This window comes from Mauremys reevesii, linkage group 23 (genome assembly GCF_016161935.1).
Source record: "Mauremys reevesii isolate NIE-2019 linkage group 23, ASM1616193v1, whole genome shotgun sequence".
NCBI lineage: Eukaryota > Metazoa > Chordata > Testudines > Geoemydidae > Mauremys > Mauremys reevesii.
The window spans coordinates 10208594-10231638 of record NC_052645.1 but is presented as its reverse complement, the minus strand read 5'-3'; the positions used below and the strand labels follow the sequence as shown (position 1 = coordinate 10231638).

Sequence of the window (23045 nt, the reverse complement as noted above, 5' to 3'; positions counted from 1 at the left end):
TTTGTTCAAGTAAATAGATAATAATTATTATTAGAATAATAATTACAATAATAGGAACTCTCCCCCAGCCACCTTGACCCCTTTGGCTTTAATTATTTAGGGCTCAGCTGTGGCATGAACTATGCAGCTCTTGCAGGAGAGATGCAAACTTCTTTAGAGCTCTGTGTTGTCTATCTGGACTCTGGATCAAAGCCCCCAAGAGGAGGCATGGTCTGTGTGTGACAGAGATCGCCATCTCCTGCAATATTCTGGACAAACCTTATGGACTTAAGCTTAAGCATTTTAGGAGTTTGTTGTATTAAAAATGTTTATGTATGGTTTCAGGGGACTGAGTCATGCAGACCCTGGGAAGTTTTATGAGCTTTGAAGGACTATTTGAAACTATGTGCACTTTTAAAGTCCAGTAGGTCTCCTGGGAAATCTCCAGTGGGAAGTTTGTGCAAATGTAACTCCTCTGGTTATGCAAACAGTCAGCCTTTTGAAGCTACTGGAGAAACGTACTGGCCTTCTGGAGAAATGTACTGGCTACGAATTGCCTTGTCCCAGATCAAAAGCCCAGGCTGTCTAAGCAGAGACTCCACTTTTCATGAGTATGCTTGTTCTGGGACAAGCTTGTAGTCACCGGAGAATCTCCTCGGTGGGGTTTGATGGGCTGACTCCTACCTTGTTGGAGTCGGGGTGACCTCTGCTGAGCTGTTTAGCAGGTGTGTGGGGTCCTTTATTGTTTTTAATATGTTTTCTCTGTGATGCTTTCACCTAAAGAACAAATGTGATTGCGTAGAAAGAGCTGGATGGTGCCGTAACTGCGGGCAATTATGCTGTTTGGAGCCTCTGAGGCAGAAAAGCCGTCTGACCTTATGGGAAATTTGGAGGGAAGGCAGGGAACTGTGCAGCCTGGCAATATACCCCAGTCAGGAGGGAGAGAGACACGTGTCTTTGTCCAAGAGAGGTGACAGCTGGGGAGCTGGGAGCTTAGAGTGGGTGCCCTTGTTGGACCAGGGAGGGGGAATACAGGCGCAGTTGCCCTGAACTGTGACACTGTGCACCTGTTAAACCCTTCCCCAGAGCAGGTGGGAGGGGAATGGGTGGGGACTGAGCCAGTGCGGGGAGGGATAGAGTGGAGGTATCATGATTTGGGGCTGCGTTTGGCAAGGCAATATAGACAAGCGGATGGCGCATTGGGCTAGAAGTCGGAAGAGCTGGCTTCTTCTCCTAGCTCTGCCACTGTTTATCTTCCCTCTGTTTTCCTTTATCTCAGTTACAATCTATTTCCATTGTAAACTCATTGACACCATGGCGGGGGCGGGGAGGGTTTGCAGCCCCCACAGGCCTTTAAAAATTAGTTTAGATCCCCTCCGGAATCACTGACACTAAAATGCCTTTATCGGAGACATGTGGTGCCAGACAGTGCAGAGTGTTTGAGGGCCTTACCTGTGCATTTCCAATGTCGCAGCCTGTTTGGGTGACTTTTAAGTGTAACCTAAACTCGGGATGTCCTGGATTTGTCATGCCTGGTTTGGGGATAATTACAATGTCTCTCTACGGTTGTTCAACCTTAAGATACCAATGCGTATTTTCAACCTTAACTGTGTCTTGAGATAGTCAAGTCTCTGGGGCTCCGTACATCCCAGTGGAGCAATTTACTCCTTGCCCTGGGCTGTGCCTGGAGTCCTGATCTGTCCCTCATTTATTTACTTTGCCAGCTTTCTTGTTCCGTGGTGGTCCAAGGCAGGACAACAGAAGCATCAGCTGGGGATGGACCATAGCTACAGTCTTGCTTCTGGATCGCCCTGGAACACAATATCTATGCGGAATTACCTGGTTTAACTGCGCTCAGAGATGCAGTGTTCACTGCACAGCGCAGCTCCCTGGATCAGAGGAACGCCACAATAATTATAATAATAATTAATAAGCTCTTAACCCTGAGGCCTGGCAACTCTGCTGGTGACAACAAAAAAATGGATCCATTTGTACTGAGGCAGGCTTCTCATTATGTGCGGCCAATCATGAGAAACCCCTTGAAGTTAATCATGCGGATGGTGAACTCTGGACAGCTAGTGGAGTGTGGGTACAGCTAATTTTCAAAAAGGAAAACCAAGTTGGTGATATTTTAAGGAATATTCCCCCCCCCTATGATATTTGAAAAATTCTGACCAAGAGGGGTGGGGGGCAGAGCTATTTTCAAAGGCAGGAATAGCAGCTGGGGCCCAGCTCCCTCTGGCTTCCAGAATTTAGATTTCAGTGTTTAAAACGTAGGGGGCTTGAAACTTGAATGAGGCTGAAATCTGCTCAGCTCAGGAACCTGGGCGAAGTTGGGGAAAGTCTCTATGTGCCACTTTTACACCAAGCCCCCACCCCAAACCCAGCACTGGCCCAAGGAGGAATTAACACCAGCCAAGGATCTAGGGATCGCTGGACTGTAGTCCACTCCCTTCCCCAGACGTGCCCCTGCAGTGCGAGGCACCAAGAGGGGATGGGGGGAGAGCCAGCCATGCCAGCGCCACATCACGCAGGGATTCCCCCATGCCAGAGAAAGAATCCTCCAGCTCTATGGCCTCTTTGTGCCACTGGAGAAGTCCAAAGGGGCCAGAACAGGGATCAGGAACTGAAACAGGCTTTCCAACCCTCCCTGATACGCTACCCTCTTCTCCAGTTGTTCGTGCTGTGCTGTTGCGCGGCATAGTGCCAGACGTGTGACTTCACACTCAAGCCTATAGCAAGAGACTTGGAGAGTGTAAAGAGACTACTGGCTTTGCTGCAGGGGATGCTGGCCATGAAGGAGACAATGCTTGTTGAAACACAACTGTGGTTAAGAAAGAGCATGATGAGACCCAGCTCCAGGTAGAGGACACTGGGATTTTTCTCTGCTCCCAGCCAGTGAGAAAGGCTCTATTAGAAACATCTGGGGAAAACCTGAGCCTGATCCTGCTCTCACTCGCATACATTTTACATCCTTGGCGTGGATAGCATTGCTCCTGACTCTGATACACCAGAGGGACGATCAGAACCAGGTCTAGTGTGAGCACAGGACGTGTGGGGCTGGATTTGCGTCCCAGTCGCCTCGGTGGGACTCTGTTGATTTAGATGGCGTGACTCCTGAATTAGTACAAAGAAAACCACCCCGGCTGTGTTCTGCGGCAGGCGCTAGATCCAGCTCTGATGCAGTCCGTGGGAGCCTTTCCAGGATCAGGCTGCAGCAGAAGGGGGAGCTGTTTAGGGATTATTATACTTTATATGGCAGGAGAACAGAGTGCGATTGAAGATATATTGCATCTTATGCGGGAAGAGAGGATGGTGCCATTTAGGTCCATGGTACCGATTTCGTTAGAAATTAAAGGTAGAACCGCCATAATGTACGCTGACAATCTGTCATCAGTTCCTATTCAAATACCAAATTAAGTCTGAAAAGCCAGCGTTTATTTAGCCCGGACAAATGTGATGCAGAGGAGGATATATTTAGACCTGAGCCAATGTTCTGCTACATCTGCAAATGCCCCATTAGCTTCCATTTTACTCAAAGTGGCGACTCGCTGGGTAACTGCTTGATTTGTGTTTCTAGCCAGAGTCTCAGCTTGACCTTCTGAGGCAAGAGAACATTTATTTGAGGCTTTGGTGTGTCTTTCTCTTTGCCCCGTCTGTACGATGGCCCCATGCACAATGCGGCTGGGATTTTGTAACTGGCCCATGAAACACGGAAACTTGGTCCCTGGGACCTGGCAGCTGCCGAATGAAACTGAAATGATTTTTGTCTGTCTCACTGCTGCCCACCACTGAATAGAAACATTTCAGGTTTCCTGCGGAAATTCTCCACCGCTCCAGTTGTAACATCAACAAATCATTAATTTCAATGGGAGTTACACTCACCCAGCTGCTATTTTCTCCCCTTGGATGCCACCTGTTGTAATTCCTAGTAACTGCATTTTGCTTAATGCATAATTCAGCCATCAGCATGTCTAATAGGTGTAAGGATAGGTGTGCTGTTGCTTTAAACCTCTGGTAGGAAGCCAGGCCTGGGGCTGGGGGTGAGGAAATTTCTAAGCAGGAGCTCTCCAGTGAAGCAGAGAGGGACTGTAGCTTGAGGGATCATCCTGTTTACCTTAAAATAAAGTTCCCTGTTCTGTGTTAGAAGAAAGGGCTCTTCCTATGATCAGTTACCATAGCCCCGCCCCCCCACCTTTATCAATAGATTTGTTCCTGATAAACCCATACATAGAACATGCTTTATGGACTTATTATGCTCTTATTTATATTAGTGCCTATCTAGATTAGCTCCGTAAATTTATGTAACTTCCAGGGTAAGTTGGGAGCAGGCAGCACTCACCTTTGTGCCTGGGCACCTGATGTTGGCGACGGTAAAGGAGATCCTGAGTATCCCAGTGGTGATGGTGGATAGATGGGGGTGATCTACCCACCCCTCTGCTGCAGTCCTTTTACTTATAAGGAAATTAATTTGGGCGGTGCCTCCACCTGGCTGGGCCCTGCACACACTCACTGGCTGTCTTGGGGGCTGATCTATTCAATGGGACTAACCAGCCGTGAACTCTATACAAACAATATATCCTTAGATTAGAGTTAACGCCCCTTTCCTCAGCAGCTTAGAAAAACAGGTTGAGACTGATCAAAATGTCTCAACCATTTCAAGTCAGTGGGGGCACTGCAATAAATCAATTCATAAAGGCAGTTTACAGCTCTCAGTGAAACTGATTCAGTTGACATTTACGCTGGCACCAGTTACCCCAGCCCTGAGTGTGCACCTCTCCGAATGTCGGCGTTCTAGGTGGCTACTGGCGCAGGCACGCTGGAAGTTCCTGCAGCACTGTGTTGGGCCAGTACCGTAGTCCAGCCGAGGCAAGAAGGGACAGCGAGAGTTTAGTCTGGGATCAATCCAAGCTGCCCAGCCCCTGGGAAGATGGAAGCTGTTATAATCAGAGCTCAGTAACCCTGGATTCTGATTAACCATTAAAACTACTTTTTCTCTTCTCAGACTCGAGGAAGCCACTTAGGGCAGATCTACTCTTCAAATTCAGCACGGGTGCAGGTGCGCTGTTGTAGTGCTCAAATGAGAGCTTCTCCCACTGGCGCAGTTATTCCACCTCCCCGAGAGGCAGTAGCTATGTTGGTGGGAGAAGCCCTCCTGCCGACTGAGCGCTATCGACACAGGAGGATAGGTTGGTATCACTGTGTCACTCGAGGTGTGGAATTTTCACACCCCTGAGCAACACAGTTAATCTAGGTCTGGAGTGTGGTCCTGGCCTATCCCCCTTCCCCAGAAAGCACTTTCCCAGCCAAACAAAGGGTGGAGGTTATTCACACTGCCTTCCCTGCATGCCAGCCTCAGTCACTTCTGGGCCCAGCAACAGGCTCTGGGCTGGCTCTGATGGAGGCCAGCAGTCGCCTCCTTGGCTCCCTGCTTGGTCAAAGCCCCAGCAATTTCTCAGCAGCAGCTCCTGGCAGGCGTGGGGCTCCACAAAGCAATCTCCTGTCCTCTGACCAAGGGATGGTAATACAGACTCTGCTCCTGAATCAGAACAGGGGACTGCAGCAGCCGGCGGGGGGTCCCTCTTGGATGGAGCTCAGACAAGACTCCCAGCCTCCCAGCAGCTACATTTTTTAAACCCTCAGAAAATGGATCCCACCACATACTGCCTCTGTATCCAAAACCAGGCGTCTCTCACCCCTGGGAGCGGAGTCCCTCTCTTCTCCAAGGCGTCACGGGCGCTGTAATCGCCGCATCTGAATTACAGCACCCAGGATCTCCCAACGAGAACACCCCCAATTAAGTTCAGAGGCCCCTCTAATTGGGGCCGACACTTCAGCAGAGTGACTTCAGATTTATAGCCATGGAACTGGTATCGGAATCTTGCCTCCAGCTGGAATTTTTGGAACTGTGTGTATCAGCCTAGACTTGGTACAAGCTCAATGTCGTATTAAATAATTTTGGGGCCCTGTGCACTATGGAAATTGGGGGAGAGGTAACTTTCATTCAAATTTGGCCCAGATGAACCAAACCTGACAGTAGCTGTAACCTCATGGGCCAGGTCACCATGCCACCCAGCCAAATCCAGTGGTCGCTCCCCCCCCCGAGATGTGGGGGGGCTCTGTGCATGCGCACCAAGTGTGCATTGGTGAATCTGGGCCTGACAAAGGTAGAATTGCTTGATGAGCATCCATGGAGCGTTCCTGATAGTGACTTTCAAGTCTTCTCAAAGATTCAAGTTCAAACACTCAGCAGCCTCCCTTGCGGTCATTGGCTTTCAATCACACAGGATACTTGTGCGCCATTAGAAAAACTTAATCCCAGGAGGAATAGATTACAAACCGGGGCAGCAAATTACAATAGCATCAATAGCACCTGGGTGGAAGGATCTCCCCAAGTTGTGTGCCCTTTAGGACTCTCAGGCTCACTTGTGTATGTCTTTTCCCTCAAATACAAGGTGATATGGACGGGAGACTGAAGGGCAGGCTTTATCCCTGAATGAAACAGTATCTTCAAGAACTACAGTATACATCTATACACAGCATGAATCCAAGAGGGTTGGGCCAGGGGCCTATGGGTTAGTCTCACTGATGCTGGATTTGGTGTGGCTTGGAGGAACATAGATAGCTATTCACGCAATTATACCAGGGAATAAGCTAGTGGTAGATTGCTAGCTACTGACAGAATGTTTTTGCTGTCACTCAGAAGTGGTCAGAGTCACTGAGAAGGCCTGGGCTATACAGGAGAAGAGTCTTGACTTCTGCCTTTGGTGGCCAGCAATCAGCATAACTGCAAATCTCTAGCATTGACAAAAAAAAAAGACATGGAGTTACACTGATTTCTGGTGACTAGTTGCTGAAATCAGGGCTAATATCCAGTACAGACAAGGTTAAAGTGGTGGTGATGTGCTCGCCAGGGACGGAGAGCTGGTTGCAACATGAGACCTTGAGCTGGAAGGGGTCTGGAATGAGAGAATTCTCTATATAACTGTGCGAGAGAAACAGCCTCACAGTTCCAACGGAAAGGAACCCCCCCAAAGGAACCTGGCATGTTTTCCATCCGATAAATGCACTTTTTTTTGTTCAAAGAGTTAAATTAATCAGAGTGTCACCTTTCCTGCACCAAACCTGTTCCAAGCATAAGAAGGGAAATCTCAGATCAGGGACTACGTGACTGATTGTGTAACCGACACCCTCAACTCACAGAGAGTTTCAGCACTTGTACATGAGCAATGAGAAAAACACAAAATATATTTACAGGAGAAAATTGGCTTTTCCAGAAAAAAATAATCATGTTTTCCCTGATCCCCTAAACGTCTCCGCAAGCATTTCCAGCAAAACAATCAGTAGGCAGGAGCCAAGTTTTATTGACTTCATTCCATAGCTGGTGAAAATGAGACAGAGAGTCAAAGTTATCAGATGTGGGTGGTAAAGAGAGGCTCCTGCTGATTTTCAGAGATGCTGCTCGGCCCTTGGCGCTTGATCCACAGCTCACTCATGGCAATGGGAGAGTTTTTACATGAACTTTGATGGACCCAAATCTGGCTGAATGGCAGAAAAAGAAAGAATTGACTATATCAGTCAATTAATAGTAACCTGACCTATACTATATACTTAACTATGTATTTATAATTGTCCAAAGATATACGTGTCTAAAATGCATCGATTGGATTGTATCTCTCTCATTCCACTTTGTATCTTATTTGTCTCCTTAGATTATAAACTTTTGGGGGCAGGAGCTGCAGCTTCATCTTGGTTTGTGCAGCGCCTGGCACAGGGTCTGTAAGTGATGCTGATAATAATTAGTAACAAGTGGCTGTGTTGCTAAAAGTTCTGCTCTAGTTCAAACAGGAATTAATTCAGGGAAGTTCTTTGGCCTGTGTTATCCAGGAGGTCAGACTAGATGATCAAAACGTCCCTTCTGACCTTATAATCTATGAATCATCCCACTGGCATTTGCTGTTTGCCGGATAATAGTATGTGACCCCTGATTTTGGGGTGCTCATTCACACACCCATCATGGTACATTAACACTATATTTTGTAATATTACACACACACACTCACACACAGAGTCTTTGTATACAGTCTGTTGTGCACTGTAGTGTATAGTTACCTCACCGGTGAAGAGTGACCCTTGTTCTTGCATTGTGTCTTGTAAAGAAGTAGCATGAAAAACTAGTCAGGTGGGAGCTAGCAGAGAGTCGTTTCCAGAGTGGAAGGATGGTCTTTTACTATAGAAGTGACGGAACATTATTAGTTTTGAATGATAGAATGTGGAACCAGAAGCTACTTTGAAGTCAAGTTACTTCTAGGTGAAGCAGCTCTCGCTCTTCAAACGTACAAATGCTTCAAGGCAGTGACGATATAGGAGGTTCCCTCCCAACGTGTCTCTTATCTCTTTATCTTGTGTAACATCTCGCGCTGTCTGTCCACTCCCATTAACAACACAAGTATCAGGAAGGACAGTCTTGTGGGTAAGGCACTGATCTGAGCTTGCAGAGAGCAGCATTCAGTTCCCTCCTCTGCCACAGACTTCTTGCAGTCTCTGTTCCCCATCACCCTCTTTGATAAGGGATTGTTCATAACACTTCCTATGCCTATTTAGACCAGGAGCTCTTCAGGGGAGAGATCATCCTTTGCTGTGTGTATATACAGTGCCTAGCACAACATCTTGATCAGGGCCTGCAACTACCAGAATAATCAATAAAACTGTGTTGAGTCCCATGGGCATGTTTGCTGACAGTCATTGCAGCATTCAGTAAAACAGATAGTTTGTTCCTAAGAATATATCTTTACCCCTTATGGACTGGAAACCTGGTGGCAGGTGACCCAAGAGAGGAGAATTCAGACCGGTGAGAGGCAGAACATTTTCTTTAGAAAGCTATTCAAACAAAAGCTGTTGCATGGGTCCTTCCCAAGCCCTAGAAAGGAAGGCAAGATACATAACAGAGCTGGGTGGAGAAAGATGATTTCATTCCACAAAGAATTTCAATATTTCCCAAATTTGGTTTCATTCTGATTAGGAGGAAAACCCCAGAATGGTGATATTCTCCGTGGAAGGAAATGGAGCCCTGGAACTGTGGACGCTGGAATCCCTGTGGGGCCTGACTTGGACACAGTCCACCTGGTGGTGCCCTGGAGTTGCAGAGCTCCTGAAGAACAGGGTGGGTGAGCTGTCAGGAAACCAGCAGAGCCAATCTCAGGGTGACCTAAGAAGCACAGCTGGCTTGGAGTGGGCTGCCTACCTGGCTACATCGCCGAACTGATGGGAAGAGTTAGCAGATCAGCTCTGGAGCCCAGCAGCAGCTACAGCTTGGTGGCAGCCAGGAGCAGCTCTAGGGATTTTGCCGCCCCAAGCACGGCAGGCAGGCTGCCTTCGGCAGCTTGCCTGCGGAGGGTCCACCAAAGCCGCGGGACCAGCGGACCCTCCGCTGGCAAGCCACTGAAGGCAGCCTGACTGCCGCCCTAGCGGCGACCGGCAGAGCGCCCCCCGCGGTTTGCCGCCCCAAGCACACGCTTGGCGTGCTGGGGCCTGGAGCCGCCCCTGGTGGCAGCTCAAAGCATTAGCCCATAGCTGCGATAGCTCCTGGGCCTGCTTGTTCCTAGCCTTCCCCCTACCTTGTTCCAGTCTTGGACCCAGCCTCTCTCCTCTCTTGGGCCCAGACTTGCCCCATCTTGCCTCATTCCAGGTAACTCAGCTCTGATCCTCAGCTCAGATTCCTGACATCTGACTCTTGGCTCTAGCATCTGGCCTTCAACTTGGCTGTGACCCCGGGCTTTTATTCCTGGCTACCGTCACTTGCTCTAACCATTAGGCATGACTCCAGCTCCAGCCACTGGGCACGACTGCCCACATCCCAGTCTCTGATAGGAGGTTTCAAAACCTGCCTGGGTTCCATTGGAGCTTCACTGAAATTGAACCACGTCTGCAAAACCTTTTGATTTTGTTGCCTCAGCAAATCCTGACAAAACAACAGTTTGTCATTGTTCTTCCTGCCAGCTCTAGTACATCACTAGGCCCCTGACTTTAACCATGTGACTTCATGCTTATTTGGTTACGGTTTGGCATATGACGTAAACACCTTGCTGAATTGAGGCCATAGCAACTGAGAGGATGTTGCAGCTAGCAAGAGATGTTAAGAGTAACAAGAAGGGTTTCTTCAGGTATGTTAGCAACAAGAAGAAAGTCAAGGAAAGTGTGGGCCCCTTACTGAATGAGGGAGGCAACCTAGTGACAGAGGATGTGGAAAAAGCTCATGTACTCAATGATTTTTTTGCCTCTGTCTTCACAAACAAGATCAGCTCCCAGACTGCTGCACTGGGCAGCACAGTATGGGGAGAAGGTGACCAGCCCTCTGTGGAGAAAGAAGTGGTTCAGGACTATTTAGAAAAGCTGGACAAGCACAAGTCCATGGGGCTGGATGCGCTGCATCCGAAGGTGCTAAGGGAGTTGGCGGATGTGATTGCAGAGCCATTGGCCGTTATCTCTGAAAACTCATGGCGATCGGGGGAGGTCCCGGATAACTGGAAAAAGGCTAATGTAGTGCCCATCTTTAAAAAGGGGAAGAAGGAGGATCCGGGGATTCTGCAATTCTGAAGCACTTAGAGGAGAGGAAAGTGATCAGGAACAGTCAGCATGGATGCACCAAGGGCAAGTCATGCCTGACTAACCTCTCAGCAAGTTTGCAGATGACACTAAACTGGGAGGAGTGGTAGATACGCTGGAGGGTAGGGATAGGATACAGAGGGACCTAGACAAATTAGAGGATTGGGCCAAAAGAAACCTGATGAGGTTCAACAAGGATAAGTGCAGAGTCCTGCACTTAGGACGGAAGAATCCCATGCACCGCTACAGACTAGGGACCGAATGGCTAGGAAGCAGTTCTGCAGAAAAGGACCTAGGGGTTACAGTGGCCGAGAAGTTGGATATGAGTCAACAGTGTGCCCTTGTTGCCAAGAAGGCTAATGGCATTTTGGGCTGTATAAGTAGGGGCATTGCTAGCAGATCAAGGGACGTGATCATTCCCCTCTATTCAACATTGGTGAGGCCTCATCATTGAAGAGACCTCATGGAGTACTGTGTCCAGTTTTGGGCCCCACACTACAAGAAGAATGTGGAAAAATTGGAAAGAGTCCAGCGGAGGGCAACAAAAATGATTAGGGGGCTGGAGCACATGACTTATGAGGAGAGGCTGAGGGAACTGGGCTTGTTTAGTCTGCAGAAGAGAAGAATGAGGGGGGATTTGATAGCTGCTTTCAACTACCTGAAAGGGGGTTCCAAAGAGGATGGATCTAGACTGTTCTCGGTGGTACCAGATGACAGAACAAGGAGTAATGGTCTCAAGTTGTAGTGGGGGAGGTTTAGGTTGGATATTAGGGGGAAAAAAATCATTAAGAGGGTGGAATGGGTTACCTAAGGAGGTGGTGGAATCTCCTTCCTTAGAGGTTTTTAAGGTAAAGCTTGACAAAGCCCTGGCTGGGATGATTTAGTTGGGGATTGGGCCTGCTTTGAGCAGGGGGTTGGACTAGATACCTTCTGAGGTCCCTTCCAACCCTGATATTCTATGATATCTCTGGTAATAACCCTCTGAGAAATTTTCCAGCGTATCCCAGCTGGAGAACCTGAGAAAACCTCATCTCATGTTTGTCTTTCACAAAGGACTCTGATATCATCAATATCTAAGTAAGACTCATCACAGCAAATTGATACGGTGCGTTGCTGATTCCCTTCACCCTAGACAAGGTCCCTGAGCCCTGACCTTGATTTTCTTTCATCGTTGCCCTGCTGGAAAAGGTAGCAGCTCTCTCTTCTCAACATTGGCCTCTTGCACTCATCTGAAATGCTTTCATCGCTAATATCTTCACTTGCTGAAATGATGCTAGGAGAAGCATGTGAGACGTGTGAATTCTTTATGCATTCTGCCAGAGTAAGACAGCTCCTTCCCCCCTCCCCCGCAACAGGAGAAATACAGTTCTCTGAAGTATCACCTCAGAGCAGGGGGCTTTCTTAGTATTACGAAGCTTTAACTCCTTGAAAAATTCTAGTCATTACATGCTTGAGCAGCTACTGGAACAAGAGAAAGCTGTGCCTGATGAGTCTGACAAATACAGAAAGGGCAAGCCTGATGTTGCCCTCATATTCCCCCGGCTTCTTATCACCTGTGTCATTAACACTCCCCACCCATTATAGACCAGGCAATTCAGCACTAATTTTGCATACTAAGAAGGGAGGGGAGTTTTAGGTCCCAAAACTACCCTACTTAAATTTATTACTTGGTGAACTATTCTCTGGTAATGTCTCATCGCCTCGGTATTCCCCTCTCCTCGGTAAATGAGACCTCCTTCGATCACTGAGACACAATCCTGAGCACAGCTGGGTGAAAATGTTGATAAATAGTAGATTTGCCAGTAGTAGATTTGCAAATTCAGCTTGTATTGGGTGAATAGTTTCATCCAAGCTAGATTTTCTTTTCTTTTCTTTAAAAAAAAAAAAAAGCATCCAGAAATGAAATGAAGAGTGGGGGAAGGGGGGGGATGGAAATCATTTTGGGTTGAATTAAATATTTTATTTAATCCAATTTTTTTCTCTTGTTTAGGTTTTTCATGTTGGCAAGAAAAAAACAAAACATTCCTGGGTTTTGTGTCGACCTGAAATGAACGTTTTCTTGGTGTGTTTGTTCGGCCACTGACCTGTGAAATCAGCTCGGCACTCAGCTCTAATAGTGAGGGTTGTATCTATAAGCTGTATTGACCTGCACTGTAACCACAAAGCACTAATGAAAGCCCCAGATTCTTTTCCAGCATGAAATAGGATGAGGATAAAACCCAGGATAGATTATCTGGGGATAATTTCCTTTTTGTCCTGGTCAGAATTGTATGAGTTTTATAGATTCCAGAGAGCAGTGACTGGCAAGCTGTTGTCAATAGGTTATGAGCTGAGCTTTATACTGAGTATCTAATCTGTAGGTTCACCTAACCCTTATGCAAACTACCTGAGTCTTCAACACAGGGTTGGAAGTCTCATCAGAAAAGAATTTCACACAGTGGACCAGCCTCACCAATATACTGTAAAGATATTGGTGGTATACAATATTGTATACTACCAATATATATACAGAGCAACACAAAGCTGCTGGAACATACAGATGAAGAACCTGGACTAGTATAATAAGAGTTTTGATGTCCAGTCGCAGATGGAAATACTGCAAGGAGAACTTCTCATGCCAAGTTTCTACCACTTCCATTTCTGCTCCCAGACGGAGATCAGGTTGGTGATGATTTAACAAAAATGGAGAGTAAAAATTATCCAAACATTTCAGAGCCTCAAATCAGCAAGAAACTGCTGAACTAAAATTAATTTGCAAACTAGATACCATTAACTTGGGCTTGAATAGAGACGGGGAGTGGCTGGGTCATTACACAAATTGAATCTATTTTCCCACTTTAAGTATCCTCACACCTTCTTGTCAACTGTCTGGAATAGGCCATCTTGATTATCACTACAAACGGGTTTTTTTCTCCTGCTGACAATAGCGCATCCTAATTAATTAGCCTCTTAAAGTTGATACGGCAACTTCCACCTTTTCATGTTCTCTGTATGTATATATATCTTCTTACTATATGTTCCATTCTATGCATCTGATGAAGTGGGCTGTAGCCCACAAAAGCTTATGCTCAAATAAATTTGTTAGTCTCTAAGGTGCCACAAGTACTCCTGTTCTTTTTGAAATTGGTGGAAGGCACAGAAGATTCAGAGGTGAGATGATTTCAGTGTATAAGTATCTTTATGGGATGGGGACGGGAAATACTGGATCCTAAAGGACTTTTTAACATTATGGAGAATAGCATCACAAGAACCTATGGCTGGAAGTTAAAGCCAGACAAATTAAAATAGAAATAAAGGCACAATTTTTAAACAGTGAGTGATTAGCCTTTGGAACAAGCTACCCAGGGAAGTGGTAGATTCTCCATCTCTTGGTGTCTTCAGATGAAGATTGGATGCCTTTCTGAAAGATGCTTTAGCCAAACACGAGTTATTGGGCTCAATACAGGGTTAACTGTCTGACATTCTGTGGTCAGACTAGATGTTCTAATGGTCCCTTCTGGCCTTAAATCTATGAATCCTGAGTTTTGGGAGGGAAGAGGGTTCTTTGCCCAAGCTAGTTGGTTTCAGTCTATTTGACTAGGTACCTACGTGGCCCCTGTCACTGGCTTCTGGGCATCTATGATGACATGAAGGGCACAAAATGAAGCATCTAGCTACAAATGTCTGAGTACCAAGTCCGTCCTGTAGGAGGGTCTGTGGTGCCTTGCCCCTTGCTATTGGCTGTGTCCTAGTGACACAATCTAGCCCCAAATCCTTATCTTGGTACTAAAATTAGACAGGGACCCAAACATGCCATCAGTGCTGAAAATGGCAAGGCACCAGGACTGAACCAAACTGCGATTGCTCCCCCAAGACACATTGCGTTTGGATTTTTCCAAAGCGGCAGCAGAACGCAATATACCGCAGTTGACAGCTGTAATCTTATCAGGGTTCCAGTGTTCTTCATGGAATATGTCCCCACGTACAAATTACAAAATGCTCCATCTGTGCTAACTGGATTGAAATGCCAGCCCCCCTCTTAGGGTAGCGCAGCAGAAGTTGTGTTTACCGTGCTTGTGTATTAGATTAGCCGTGATCATGTTCTGGTTTTAAATTCTAACTTCAGCTGTTTGACTGCAGCAGAATGCAATATTCATGTATGTAAACCCGTTAGATCAAATACCATAGTTAATGGCACCGGAGATAAATATTGAATTAAGGGAATAATGCAGGTTCATGCTTGATACATATGATAATGTCGAAGAATGTTGTATATAAATTGTTAACGACTAGTGATGCATTGACCCTCCGTGTGCTTTGACTGGCGATGCAGTAAAGATTAAAAAACAACCACCACTCTGTCTGCAATTAAAATATTTAGTGGAAGTGTATAATGGGTCTTTATGTGTGGACAGATGCTTAGATCAAACCAGAGATAAACCTGGAGTGCTGAATTTTATATCTATTAGCCAGGATGGGCAGGGATGGTGTCCCTAGCCTCTGTTTGCCAGAAGCTGGGAATGGGCCACAGAGGATGGATCACTTGATGATTTTCTGTTCTGTTCACTCCCTCTGGGGCACCTGGCATTGGCTGCTGTCGGAAGACAGGATACTGGGCTAGATGGACCTTTGGTCTGACCCAGTCTGGCCGTTCTTATGTTCTAATTTTTCAAACTCCCTCCTCTCTTGCTTAAAGGTAACTAAATGGGCCAGTTGCTAATGCTGGATAAACACTCACTTTCCTTCCTCGGTCACTTCTTTCCCTCTAGATTCTAGGACCGAAACATTCGCTCTGTAGTGCTTCAGGCAGCATCTCATTAGGGCCATGTGAAGCTTTGCAAACAAGCAACCACAACTAAAATGCAGCCTTTAGACAGAAAAATAACCCTATTCCATAGAAATGGCCTGAAGCTGAGACCTAGGGAAGTCCGCCTGATTTCGCTTTCCTTTCTACTCACTTTAACCCGCTGTTTTCAGTGCCGCGACTCCAGACTCTTGCTGAGATAAGCGTGATCAGAGTCAGGTCCTACGTGCCACGGATATGACTAACTTTCCCATGTGAATCACTGAGGTAACGGCAAGGCCTTGCAACTTCTGAGAACGGCAGGTGAGGAGGTTGCAGGGAAGCATTTAAACACTGTTTCACATCTGGGCAATAGAAGCCGTCGCGGATGAGACTGTTTCCCTCTCTCTCAGCCAGCACTTGGGGCAGTCAGAATAAATGATTGCAGGGCTGGGGGCACAGCACCAGTAAAGGAAATAGTTGATCATGGTGAATGTATATTGTAGGAGACAGAGGAAGGCCTAATGAACCAAGCACTCAACTGGGACCCAGGACAGCAGGGTTCTATTCCTGGCTCTGTCACTTGCCTTCCGGGTGACCTCTGACAAGTCACGGCATTGCTCCTTGCCTCAGTTTCCCCTCTGTACATTAGGGATAATGATACTAGCCTCCTTTGTGAAGTACCTTAAGAGCTAGGTGTTTTTATTATAAACCATCGACTCTGCTTTTTAGCTTCCTGTCTCACCCTCCAGTCACTATATTTTTGTCCCTGACTTTATGAATATTTAACGTGAGAAAGCCAGCCTGAACCCTTCCCAGGAAAGCTCTGCTCATCAGCCCCCCTAATTGATGCAAATGTAGAGGGCCAAAGAGTTTCGCTTCATTGTTACAAATTAAAAGTTCCCTGACATTTCCAATTAGCAGCAGAGCAAAGGGACACAGCTATAAATACGTCAGTAAGCCAGCGAGCCTGCACGGCAGAAGCACCGCCCGGGCGCTGAGACGCCAAAGGGTGAGGCTCTCTCTTATTAGGAGGAAGATTAATGCCAGCGCTTCATTGGAGCCAGTGCTCGGTGGAGCTCATAGAGAGTTCATGGAGGGGAAGGGGGGGATCCTTTCCCAGGACAAGGGAGCCTGTCAATAACTCTAAGCCATCTTATATGTTGCATGGATTCAGCAGAGCGGCTCTGCCCCTTATCTGCCTATCTGAGGTTTAAGCCGGAGTGAAGAGCAGCTTTAATAAATCAGCACACTGCTGATTGACAACGTCCTGGTTTCCATAGGACAAAGTCATGCCAGCACTGAAATGCCCTTTGCTGCTATCAGCAGAGCTGCGGCTGGCTGGGGTCAGGCTTGCTGTAAACAGCTCTGCAAGGGAAACTTACGAGCGAGACAGGAGGCTGAATTAAAATGAAGCGACAAGGGCCAGTGATTAGTCCTCAGGAGTGGGGGTAGGGTGACCAGATGTCCTGATTTTATAGGGACAGTCCCGATATTTGGGACTGTGTCTTATATAGGTGCCAATTACCCCCCACCCCCGTCCCGATTTTTCACCCTTGCTATCTGGTCACCCTAAGTGGGGGAGAGGGAACATAAAGATCTTTGGCTGCCAGCCCTGGCTCTGCCACTCACGGGTGTGGTGCAAATCCTTCCCCACCCCAGTGAAATTTGGCTGGGTTGTGAGCCCCAGCGTGCGCCTGCAGGAGAGTAGGGAGGCATAAGACGCTCCCTTATCCCTCTCCAGCATGGAGGATAGGAGCTGTGCAAGCGGGCAAAACAGAGAGGAAAGGAATCCTCTATGCCAGCCAAAGGGCTGGAGGAGTTTCTTCAGCCACTGAAACAAGGAGCCAGATTGTAAGCGGCTCTTGCGCCATTCCTTGGCAGGGTAGCTACATGCTGTTCCTTGCTCCGGTTGGATTGCAGGGGTATAATGTGTAATGCCATCAGCAGCAGGATTTGACCCTGGGGCTAAACCCACGTGCCACTATTGCCTAAGCAGAAAGATCAGGCTTTTATTAGCTAAGACTGCAGCAGGCTCACCACCCTCTGTGTGTGACCCAGCCAGCAGGTACTATTTTGGATGACTTGGCAGTAGTGTTACATTACTTCCAGGGTGCGATCACTCCACCATTGTCTAAGTAGAGAAGGTAGCCAAAAAAGCAAGGGGAACCAGACTGATTTGACATAGATCTCAGAGCTGGCTAGCGCCGGAGCCTAGCTTTCCTGACACCTCTTTGGTAATCTACCCACTAGACAATGTTGTGGGACTCACTCAGGAGGGCCATTTAAAGAGTGATGTTTCTAGTGACTTCAGGAGCCAGCTGGGGATCTGGGGGGCCCACACTCAATTCCAGACCTGTCACAGACACCTTGTCTTGCTTTGAGCAAGTCCCTTAGTCTCCCTGGGCCTCAGGTCTCCATCTGAGCAATGGGAATATTAGCACTGCCCTGCCTCACAGAGGGATTGTGAGGTGTAAATACATAAAAGATTGTGAGGAGCTCAGATACTAATGTGATGGGGGGCCATTGAAGTCCCATAGATTGGGGTGTCTGCCTCAATGAGGCAGAACACCATCTAATGGTCTCACTGCAGTGGTGCAATTCTGCACAGCAATCCACAGAGGTTTATGGCTAACTGCCACTGGTTAACTCTTGGCTATTAAATATATATATATATATATTCTGCAAAATGGAAAGCATTGTCCTAATGTTTAAAGTGTAGAAATATCAGTCTTCTCTAGCTGCACAGTCTTAAGCATTTCGTAGTGTTAGATTCGCAAGTGGAACCCACACAGCAGAGAAGCTCCAGCCGGCACTTTTCCCGTTTTACAAACTTATCAGGTTGCAGATACAGTGAGAAAGCAGAGGGTACAATGTGTTCAGACACTGCGTGCAAGAAAAACTAATAATAATACCAGAGCTTTTATTGGATTCACACACCGTAGCTTGCACATCTCCTCCCCAGGGGGGTATAAAAGCTTTGTGGTGGTGTCTTTCTCTTTCTTTCTTTCACTTCCTTTTTTTTCTATCAGAGGGGGAGCCGTGTTAGTCTGGATCTGTAAAAGCAGCGAAGAGTCCTGTGGCACCTTATAGACTAACAGACGTTTTGGAGCATGATGCATCCGACGAAGTGGGTATTCACCCACGAAAGCTCATGCTCCAATACGTCTGTTAGTCTATAAGGTGCCACAGGACTCTTTGCTGCTTTTTTTTCCTGTTTTTTCTCTCTTTTTTTTCTTTTTTTAAAGAAAAGATTAGCTTGATATGTGACCGAAATATTGAGGGCTGGTCCACACTAAGAAGCGGGGTCGAACTAGGGTACGCAAATTCAGCTACGTGAATAGCGTAGCTGAATTCGAAGTACCCTAGTTCGAACTACTCACCCGTCCAGACGCCGCGGAATCGAAGTCCGCGGCTCCAAGGTCGACTCCGCCACCGCCGTTTGCAGAGGTGGAGTACCGGAGTCGACCGCGGCGCTTCCGGAGTTCGAACTATCGCGTCCACATTAGACGCGATAGTTCGAACTCCGAGAAGTCGAACTCACCGCGTCGACCCGGCTGGTAAGTGTAGACTAGCCCTGAGTGTTTTATTCCTTTCTCCCTCTCTTGTCTGTTGTAATCTTTGATAAAGAAAAAAAATCTCAAAAAAGGTATGGTAATTAGCAATTAATTCTTTTAGTTTATAGCACCGAGACAGTGGAACCTGTAGTATAAAATTAGCGGTAATTAGCTTTTAGAGCATTAAATAAACAATGGCATGAACCATGGAGAATTAATGTTATGCATTTATTTTTAACAATGTTTATACAGGCGGGTTTTTGAACAAGGGCCTGTGGCATTCATGTTTACTAATGCAGGGAAAACAGCAACAAAGGGTAATTACATTTAGCCTGCATTAAGACAACACTATGCAAATCAGGGGAATGATCAAAAGAAGTCTTTTAATAGGGTTTTATAGACTCTACACCTGACTAGTGTTTAAAGAGCCTGGCACATCTCTGAGGAATTCAGATAGTCACATACGCCATCCTTCTGAATCACAGCCATGTTGATCTCTTGTAAATATCACTGGTGCAAGTCAGCTGTACAGGTCAAGTTGAAGATTTTGACAAGTGACTAGTGATTTGGGGCGCCGTGATGGCCTCAAGCACTGACCATCAGTAAGTGGGCTCAGGTTGGACACCCCAAAATGGAGGCAACTAAAATCACCAGTCCCTTTTGAAAACCTTGGCCCGCATTTTGGTACAAACAAAAATTAGGTACCAAGGGCCAAATCCTCAAAGGTATTTAAGTGCCTAACTCCCTCTGAAATCAGTGTGATTTAGGCACCTAAATATATTTGAGGAGCTGGGCCCTGCATCCGTCATGAAGCACCTCAAATAAGTGGTCCGGTTTTCAGAAGGGTTGAGCACCCGCAGCTCCCTTTGAATGGGGGTGAACTGTTCTTAGTGAACAATGTACTCGATGAAGACTTTTAATGTCTACAGATTGGTTTGTTTGCCAATGGAGTTCTCTTTCCAAAGAAGCTCCGTCATGCGTTCTCCTGTGCTGCCTTCTCACACATGGGAGCAGCACCCCCTAAACAGCCACAAAGCCATCTCGTTATCCTCCTTCCAATTCCTTCTGCAAACTCTCCTTTGATGTGAGACCTACACAAAACCTGAACACTGCCCATCAAGCTGACCAGTACCATCTCATTGTTTCCTAGTGCTCCCCATCTGTAAGTTCTTGTTTTATACTTGGCTTGTAAGGTCTTCTGGGGAGGTATCTGTTTGTTTTTTGTTCTGTATGTACAGCACCTGACACAATGAGGTCCTAGTTCATGACTGGGGCACCTAGGTACTGCCTCAATACAAAAAAAACTAAAAATAATTGTCTTGAGCTGCAGTTGCCATGTATGTATTTGCTATTGGTTAGCACTGCTGTGTGATTGGCCATAATAGGCACATGCTGGAGTCCATCCCGATTCATCAAAGCATGCAAGCCTATGCTAACTTATGAAGTCATTAAGTCAGTGGGATTTTAAGTGCATGCACGATTCATTTTCCAGGATCATTTACGTGGACGAAACTTCACTCACCCAGATGTTTGTGACAAACAAGCTGGCAAGGATGGGACAATGGAAATTTGGTCTCTAATCCCCTAAAGCCTTCACAAATAATTTGTCCTTCTTTATCTCCCCAGCTCTGTGATGAATGCAGGGAAAGGAAATGAGAAGACACATAAAACCTTGTTTGCATTCCATGATTTTACTGCTAACAGGATGTACTAGTTAACAAAGGAACCTCAACAGATAGGAGTCCTTGAAGCGTTTTTTAATTAACACGCTCTCAAAGGGAGGAAGGCACAGAGAAGAATTATGCAACTAGCAGGTCAAAGGTCTCTCTTTTGTTGTCCAGAGAACTCACTGGTAGGTCTAGGCTTGTTATTATATGAGTCAACTGCCAGGTTGCACGTAAAACTGCATTGTAGGCCCTGCTTCAAAGGAACAGGTTTCAATTAAAATATAAGAGTTGTCAATGACAGTCTTTAATCAAGGGTTTAATGAATGGTTGACAGTTATGGCGTTTAATGCTATCAGTCTGTCATTAATTGTTTCAATGAAGCACCGCAGGACATATATTTATATTATAACCTTCTATTCAAAAGCTCCTGACAGGATTCTACAAGTTCCCATAGCTTCTTTTTAGTGCTGTTTAGTGTTAGCTCAACTCCGGGCCCATGGAGTGTATGAATACACCTGGAGCCAATATATCAAAGCTTATCGTGCCTACGTAGCCCTCCTAACGATATGGTTCTTTGTCCCCCTCTAGTGGTTAGAGGGTGTGTAGACATATATACGTCTACGACTGCCTAGGTGTCTATTTACATCATGGTGAAATTACACAATTTTTGCAGATTGGTCATGGCAAAAATAGCAAATTTTGCAGATGCGTTCATACCATGCCACCCTTACATCTGTGTTGCTGCTGGCAGCAGTGCTGCCTTCAGAGATGGGCACCTATCCAGCAACTGCTGCTCTCCAGCCTCCCAACTCTGAAGGCAGTGCAGAAGTAAGGATGGTAATACTGTGACCCCCTTACAATAGACTTGCAAACCCCATTTGGGTCAGGACCCCCAGTTTAAGAAATGCTAGGGTAAAAGTACAAAAAAGATAAAATTTCACAGGGGAGACCAGATTTCATGGTCCAGGACATATATTTCATGACCACAAATTTAGTAGGGCCCTACTACTGCCACACCTTTAGTTCAAGTAGTTGTAGAGCATGTTTTTAGATCTAGAAATCCTGGGTTCAAAACCCGCAGATGACCTATGCAGAAGATCAGACTAGATAATCATCCAGGTCCCTTTTAGTCTTAAAATCTATGAAAGCAATGATGTTGTTACAGCTATATGACTCTAATCAAACACTTTCTTGAGTGCTGCCTCAGATGAAGCCTGCCCTTGTGCAGCCCAAGGTATGTCTACACTGCACTGTAAACCTGAATCTGTGGGACCCAGGCTTGTGGAGTTGGTGTTTCCAAGTCTGCACTTGAGTGTCCACACTGCTTTGTACTCCTGGGCTTACAATTGCTGGAGTCAGGTCTCACAACTGGGTTAATGCATCCATACTGCACTGTGCAGACCTTCTAACTTGGGTCTCTGGCTTGAGCTGCATCCACACTGCAAAGTAACAGGGCTTAGACTGGCAGGACCACTCTGGCAGTCACCTCCCCAAACTGACTGAGAGAGCCCAGCTGTAGGGAAGAAAGCCCAGTTCTCTAGCCGGCGCCCTTTCAAACCTGGCCTCCCCGCAGAGAGGGACAACAATAACATCAATTCACATGGATTGCAGTTTTGGCTTTGTGGTATGAATGTTTGTGCACTGAGACCCATCCAACTCAGTGCACTAATTGGCTATCGAAGGATCGTTACAGTACTTTGACTTGTCCGACATAGAAAAGAGAGGAGAAGGGGCCATGTATGCCCTTTTCAGAGGAGAATTTAGAGGGCTGGTGAAAGACCTTGGCTTATTTGTCCACCAGCTGACAGCAGAAGAGACTCCCACCACAAAGACAACAATGCTCCCCACACACTCAGAGGAGGAGAGAAGCCAGAAAAGGAACTGGTGTTAACTGGTTATAGAATCATTGAAAGGGGCTTGGAGGGATCGCGAGAGGTCATCTAGTCTAGCCCCCTGCATTGAGTCAGGGCCAAGTAAACCTAGACCCTCCCTAACACAGGTTTGTCCAACCTGGTCTTTAAAACCTCCAATGATGGGGATTCCACAACCTTCCTGGGTTGTCCATTCTAGAGGTGAACTACCCTTCAGGTTAGAAAGTTTTTCCTAATTTTCCTTGCTGCAGATTAAGCTGATTACTTCTTGTTCTGCCTTCAGTGCAGATGGAGAACAATTGACCACTGTCCTCTTTATACAGCCCTTAACATATTTGAAGACCTATTGTGATAACTGGGCCTTCAGATTGACCCTAATTGTGACCTCAACTGCAATAAATGAAGGTATGTTCATAAGACACCACAATAACCTGTAATAACAAGTGTTGATGGGAAAAGGTATGTAAAGGAGACAGACTGAATTAGTCCAAACAAATAGGCTTCTGATATAACTCAAGGGCCGTGTTAAAATCATACCTGGTAAACAAGAAAAGTGGAACTGGCAATCGGTGAACCAAAATGGGGTGTCAGAAACTAGGCCTAA

At 46.5% G+C, this 23045-nt stretch overlaps 1 long non-coding RNA gene across 1 annotated transcript; it reads right to left on the bottom strand.

Moving 5' to 3' along the window:
• Window positions 1–7319: 7319 nt before the first annotated feature.
• Window positions 7320–9917, bottom strand: LOC120389402. Its single transcript, XR_005590902.1, has 3 exons — window positions 9788–9917; window positions 8092–8209; window positions 7320–7521 (listed from the first exon to the last, which is right to left on the bottom strand). It is a non-coding gene; the product is annotated as an uncharacterized LOC120389402 (long non-coding RNA).
• Between the last annotated feature and the right edge of the window lie 13128 nt (window positions 9918–23045).